Here is a 6,951-nt window from a genome sequence, read left to right on the forward strand (position 1 = left end):
TTTCTCACCTACCACTATTTTTGTCTTCTCTATAATAGGGATATGATGTTTAAGATTTTGAGCCTCTTTATCATCATGTTTGGTTTCCTCATCTTTATCTCTAGCTTGAGTGACTGAAGTTTGAGGAATCTATGCTTTTTCAATTGTGGATGATTCCTCCTCCTCATTCATCAAGCTACTATACTTATAAAGAGAGTTCTCCTTCTAAAACCTTACATCTCTTTGAACATCTATTTTTCTTAGGGAAGGAATGTAAACCCGATAATTCTTAGAAGTTTGACTATACCCAAAAATGATACCCTTCTCTGTAGCTCATTATTACTTTGTTCTTTTCTCCACAACAATGTGACAATATGCAAGGAATACAAAAATGTGACCATGACCCAAATCTACTTTCTTACCACTAAATGCCTCTTCAAAAATCAATTTTCCCAACACTTAAAGAGGGATCCTATTCTAAAAATGTATAGTTGTATTCTAATCTTCAACCCAAAGGAACCAAGGCAAGTCTTGATCACAAAGCATGGCCTTGTCTACTCCAACTATAGTCACATTCTTTTGCTCAAAAACCCTATTTGTTTTAGGGTTGTAAGGAACTATAAACTTTTTTTTCATACCTTCCCAAGTACAAAAATATTTGAAGGAATTAGAGGTATACTTGCTTCCATTATTAGACCTTAGTATCTTGATCTTTCTCCCTATCTAGTTTTCCACAAGAGCCTTAAACTCTTTGAATTTACCAAAGACATCATCCTTTTTCTTCATAAATTATGCCCATGTCTTCTTGGAGAAATCATCAATGAAAGTAACATAGTACACATATCAATTTAAGTATCCTATTGTACAAGATCTAAAATCCCTTCAAATCTACTATCACTATTTAGAAAAATTTTCTTGGCATATTTTCCAACATCACAACCCTTACACACCTTTTTCTTTTATGTCTTCATCTTAGGAATCCCTATAGCTATTTACATAAGCACATTTAGTGATCCATGGTGAAGATAAGTCATCCTCCTATGCCACAATTCTAGGGATGAATATAAACAATTCCCCTTTCAAAGGTTACAATGTAGTCCTTATCTTCCAAATCAGAAACTGAAATTGAATTCTTTATCATGCTAGGAACATACAACACATCCTGCATGAAAAAGGGTTTTCTAGACCCCCTCTAAAGCTTGAAAATACTAATGCAAGTTACATGGTACTTGGTATTATCACCGAGTTTAGTAAAGAAATTCATCTTCTTCTCCTCCAACTTGGTGAAACAATCTCTAACTCCTGTAATGTGTTAAGAAGCCCCATTGTTAATATACCAAGTCCTATTGGAAAATAAGCTTGAGAGACAAGGGATGGGTGAAAAATCATTCTCAATTTGTGATACAAACTCCTCCATCTTGGCTTTATTATCAACTAGGTTCTTTTGATTGTCCTCTTTTTTCTTATTCTTATTTGGACATTGACTGGCATAGTGACCCATTTGATGGGAGAAATTTTTTTTATCCTACTTAGATCTTTCCGCAGTCCACTTTTAGAAGAAGAACCTTTTATTTTCCCTTTATTAGACTTCTTCTTAACCATTCTTGTATGAAAAATTTTTTGAGCACCTTTTTTTATTTCCTCTTGAACAAAATCATCCCATAGTCTTCCCCAATTAGGTAGTTGATCTCTACCAATGATGCCCTTGACAAAAGCTTCCCAATCACTTAAAAACTATTTAATGTTATATGCACCAAATCATCTTAAGAAATTGTCTCTCTAATAGATTCCAATTCATCTCTAACTTGTGTTAGCTTGGACAAATAAGAGGTCACACTCTCACCTTTGGACATTTTGGCATCACGCAAAATATCCTTGAGCATCATCCTATGACTCTAGTAGTCACACTGATAGAGTTTTGTGAGCATATCCCACATCCCCTTCGTAGTTTTTTTCCTTGATAGATGAGGAATTAGATGATCTCTTACTTCGTCAAGTGATTCTTTGAGCTTTGGCATCCTTGACCTCATGCAAATCCAAAGCAATAGTATCATTCCCAAGTTGAGTCAGTAATGCACTATTGTCAATCCACAACCTAATCTCCTTGAGAAAAGATGTAATTAGACCCTTCCACTACAAGAATTTGGAAACACCCTCAAGTATGTCCTTATATTGAAGACCAGTTGCTAGAGCCATAAGAAAACTAGGAGACAAAAAATCTATTATTCTTTTTTCTTGTTGAAATCTGTATCACAGATCTTGGCTCTATATTTATTGCTTAGAGCTCTGATACCATGTTAATTTCTTATAAACTAGTTATAGATCAATTGCACTATAAATTCATAGAAAGAAGCTCTATCTAATTTATAACAATTAATATGCTCTGCTAATTAACCAAAAATAAATAGTGGGAGCCAAATAATAGAAGCCAAACACAATTGGATAATAACACAGATATACCAAGGAAACCCCAAGTTGGGGAAAAAATTGTAACTGTTGGATATTATATTCATCATAAGAGAAAACTTTCTCTTACAAAATATAATAGAGCTTTCTATAATAATTTTACATATATAGAGCCCAACTCCTTTACTTATTAAGGAAGGAAAAAAACTTTCTTTTCTTTCTTTTGGTTTAAAATACATAAAATCACTCTTTCTTTTTTAAACCTCACAAAATCATAATTATCCTATTTTAAAGAATAAAAATTAAAGCTGTTGCTAAACATCAACTCTAGCTTCTTTAAAGAAACTCCACCTTCCAAACTACACTGAAAAACAAAAATCAATACAAAATCTCTCATTGTGGTTGAGAATGGTTGAGATGGAGGTATGATAGTGAACACAAATATCCATTATTTTTTATGAAAAAACTTGAAGAGGTTGTCAAAATAACTATAATTTTAACCATGTCGCAAAAGCGAAAGTATGGATATGCAAGCAAAATACCGATTGGGGGTGTATAAATGAAGACAAATATGATTAGATGGAGAGTTTAAGATTTTTGTTGAATTGTAGAGAATTTCCTAGAAACCATATGGAGATGAACTACCAAGTTTTCAATAGTTTAAAGTGGATGAGATAAACACAAAGAGTGAAATTTTTTTTTGTGAAATTTTAAAGAATTTTCTTCAAGCTAAATGTGTTTGGCAACTTCAAAGTTATTGAGATAATTGCAAAAAAAACAAGGTAGAAGAATTACTTTTTGGAAGTGGTCTTGACATTAACTTCGATAGTTGGGGAAAATGGTAGTGAAATAAAGAAAAAGCTCTTATTTAAACATTATTCTTGACTTTAAAGGCACTACCCCATAAATTTTCAAATCTCCTTTTTCTGATTACAACCCCATTAATAGAGAATTCAGAATGCAACTATGCTGATATAGTGCACCTTCGTACAAAATTTGGACATGATACATATATAAAAATAGTCATAAAACAAGGATAATACCCATTTATGGGATTTTGGGGCTAGAGGTGGGACGCTCAATTATTATGATCAATTGGAAGATGTGCAACAAAATATGAAAACTAGAAGGTTGTAGGGAAAGAAATAAAACTATCTATTCTAGAATTAATTACTATCTAGGAGAAATTACCACGTGAAGGAGACATAAGAAAAACATAAATCTTATAAAGAAGGGAACTTAATTTTTTTAAAGTTTTATCAAGGTGACTTTTAAGTTTCTTATTTTTCCAAAATTCCCTCTCTACCTTGATAAAATTTAAGTTAAGTTTTAGTTTATGATTTAGTCAATTCCTAAACATAACACAATATTTAATTTTGCATCACATGAAAAGAATAGTAAACATACTTGTGGGAAGAGACCATAATCTTTACTGTCTATGAGTGAGATAATAAAATGTAATTGCATGACCTAAACTTTACCATGCATGAGCAAGCTAATAAATTTTATGAAATAGATGGCATAAGCTTAACCCCACTAGTCCCTTAACCACAATTGTATTTATCAATCCTGTACCATGGTGTACAACCTTTATCACAGAGAAATATTTTCCCAAATGACATGGGAAGGAATAAGTAAATGAAGAGAGAACAAGAGACAACTACAACTATGGAATAGTGGGATAGACAACCCATTGCATTTTAAGTGAACACTTGGAGTGGAAAAACAAGACATTTGGATTTAAATTTAAATTTTTATATTGGGTTTACCAAAAATACATTGCATTTGCGTATTGGGAATGAAGGCAAAATTGATGTATGAATGCATGCAAAATATTTATTGTTGTGTGAAAACATAAATATAGTATTTCTTTTTGTTTCCTGCTTCCCTATAATGTTTTAAAATAGAGAGTGTGTTCATGTGCATAAATGTAGGAGGTTATTGCAAATTTTTTCATTGGTAACTACATGGTATATTTTTTGTGCCCTTATTTTTTCCATTTATGTGGGTGTTTTGTTGGTCGAAAAGATTGTCAATCTTTGCACTCGATGGGATTTTACACTAGCAATTCAATTTCATTTTTAGGGATAATGGCATGGTCTAAGATGGCTAAATTCATTTCTAAATCATGTTATGGTCTTGTACACAACATCCTATTGCTTCCCCATGGGAATTCCTTCTGATAGAAACATATGTACTATTGCAGCTTTAGTTTTTGCGCATGCAATGTATTTTCAAGTAGATATGTGGCTGCTATTTTGTCACTTTATGTATCTAATGTACACGCATAGATCATTTTTGTGATCTAATTTCATTGAATCATTATTCTATAACCATTCTCTAGTTATCTATCCATTTGAATGCCAATTTCAAACTATTTTATACATATTTTTGGTTCTTATTTTGATTCTTGTGTAGAAATATGCATTGTACAACTTTAAGTTTATATTCTATCACTAATTTTTTTTAATAATTTTTTTAGTTTAAGTATCTATATGTAGTGTTAAATGGATATATTTTACCTTATTTATATTTATGTTGTTTCCACTCGGTCTAGAAAACACAAAAAATGTTTGTCACCACTATTAAACACAAACTAAGTCTCGCCCATAAAGAGTTTGTAAGGTTGGATATTTGTGAAGGGGTAAATGTTGGTATATTTAGAAAATAAGAAATACTTAAAATCATGGAATTGTGATATCATTCATTACTTATCATAGTTGGACACTTACATACACAAATAGAAGTACGGTTATGGAAATGGATGCATATAATTTTTGAAGACGACAAATATTGATATGGTTCAAAATTATATATATATATATATATATATATATATATATATATATATATATATATATATATATATATATACATATACACATACATACATATATATATATATATATACATATATACATATATATATATATACATATACAAATGTGTGTATATATATATGTATATATATATGTATATATATATGTATATATATATATGTATATGTATATGTATATGTATATATATATGTATATATATGTATGTATATGTATATATACACACACACACACACACACACATATATATATTTATGTATGTATGTATGTATGTATGTATGTATGTATGTATATATATATATATATATATGCAAGACCGTATTGGGTTCATTGACAATGTTGCATCATCCAAAAATGTTTGTTTGTTTTCTATTTCTATTTTTTTTATCATGAGAATAGTCTTGTTGTATATGCTTTGTTTCACCTAGAAATATATTTCCCTAATGTGGATAGACATAGTCTCATACACCTTTGATCGAGACTCTTAATATTTCATTTCTAGAATATTCTCTTACATTCTTCCTTGAGGTGTGTTCTTTGTTGACACCTCATGTAGAATATCAAAACTTTCTTATGCAATGTTCATGCTTGCATGTGACCTTCCACATCTTTTCATGTGGGTTCATGGATCTTGTGTGGACTTATTTATGATTTTACAACTCTTCATTTCATATTTGTGTGGTCATTAATTTTCCCTTAAGGGATAAGATCTATCTATTATGATATGTTGTCCTCACACAAACAAGGGTCTAAGAGTAAAATATATCACATCATATCTATAACCTATGAAATTTTACTTAGTACCTTTTTTTATTTATTTTAATTATTTTACTATTTTGGTTTGAGTAGATTTTTTAAAATTTTGGTCTGAGTAGCATGAGATTTTCCAAATCTCTCATTGCACTCACGCTCTCCAAAAATTGAGGAAGGTCTAACTCTCACTTTGATTTTGATGAAGGTGTGACTCCAACTCTAAATTTGATTCAATATATTCTTTAATTAAGAATTATCAAAGAGTAGAATAATTTGATTAGACTTTCTTTCTAATCTTGGAGTGATATTCAATGGTCACAATCCATTCTTTTTATGCTTTCTCTTTTTCTTTACACTGCTAGTGCATGCATTAGTATTCACATTATCTATGCTATTTTTTCCCCTTCCTCCAAGAAAAAATATTCATTTCCCCTTGCATAAATTAGAAGTTTTTACAACTTATCCCCTCACAAAATCTCATCGACTCTCTCAGACTTTCACTCATCAATCTAGAAATTTATATTTTATTCAATTAAATTATTTATTGGAAAGTTTATCAAAGGTTTGTAAGGTTATGATAGAAATAGATGAACAAAATGACAATTAAGATATAGAAAAAAAACTAGTATACATGAACAACATAATCTAAACAAGAAATCCATTCCAAGATGTTCTTGTTTGCTCCATTACTTCAATTATTTTAACTTCTTTCAAGCTTTCTCTATATAAAATAATTCAACATTTCAAATTTTAGTTGTTGCCTTATTTTGAATTGAATATCAAGGAAATGAAAAGGAATAATGATTATTATTCAAATTATAGAAAATTGGTTAATATATTAAATGTGCACAATAAGTTAAATAAGTTAATGGATTATTACATTTATGAAATATACAGGTTTAAAGATTAAAGTACATTCCAAATTTTATAAAATATAAGTCAAATAATATGGTTCCTAAAAAATAGGGGGCAAAAA

Source organism: Cupressus sempervirens, chromosome 5 (genome assembly GCF_028749045.1).
Source record: "Cupressus sempervirens isolate cs-2001-9-10 chromosome 5, ASM2874904v1, whole genome shotgun sequence".
NCBI lineage: Eukaryota > Viridiplantae > Streptophyta > Pinopsida > Cupressales > Cupressaceae > Cupressus > Cupressus sempervirens.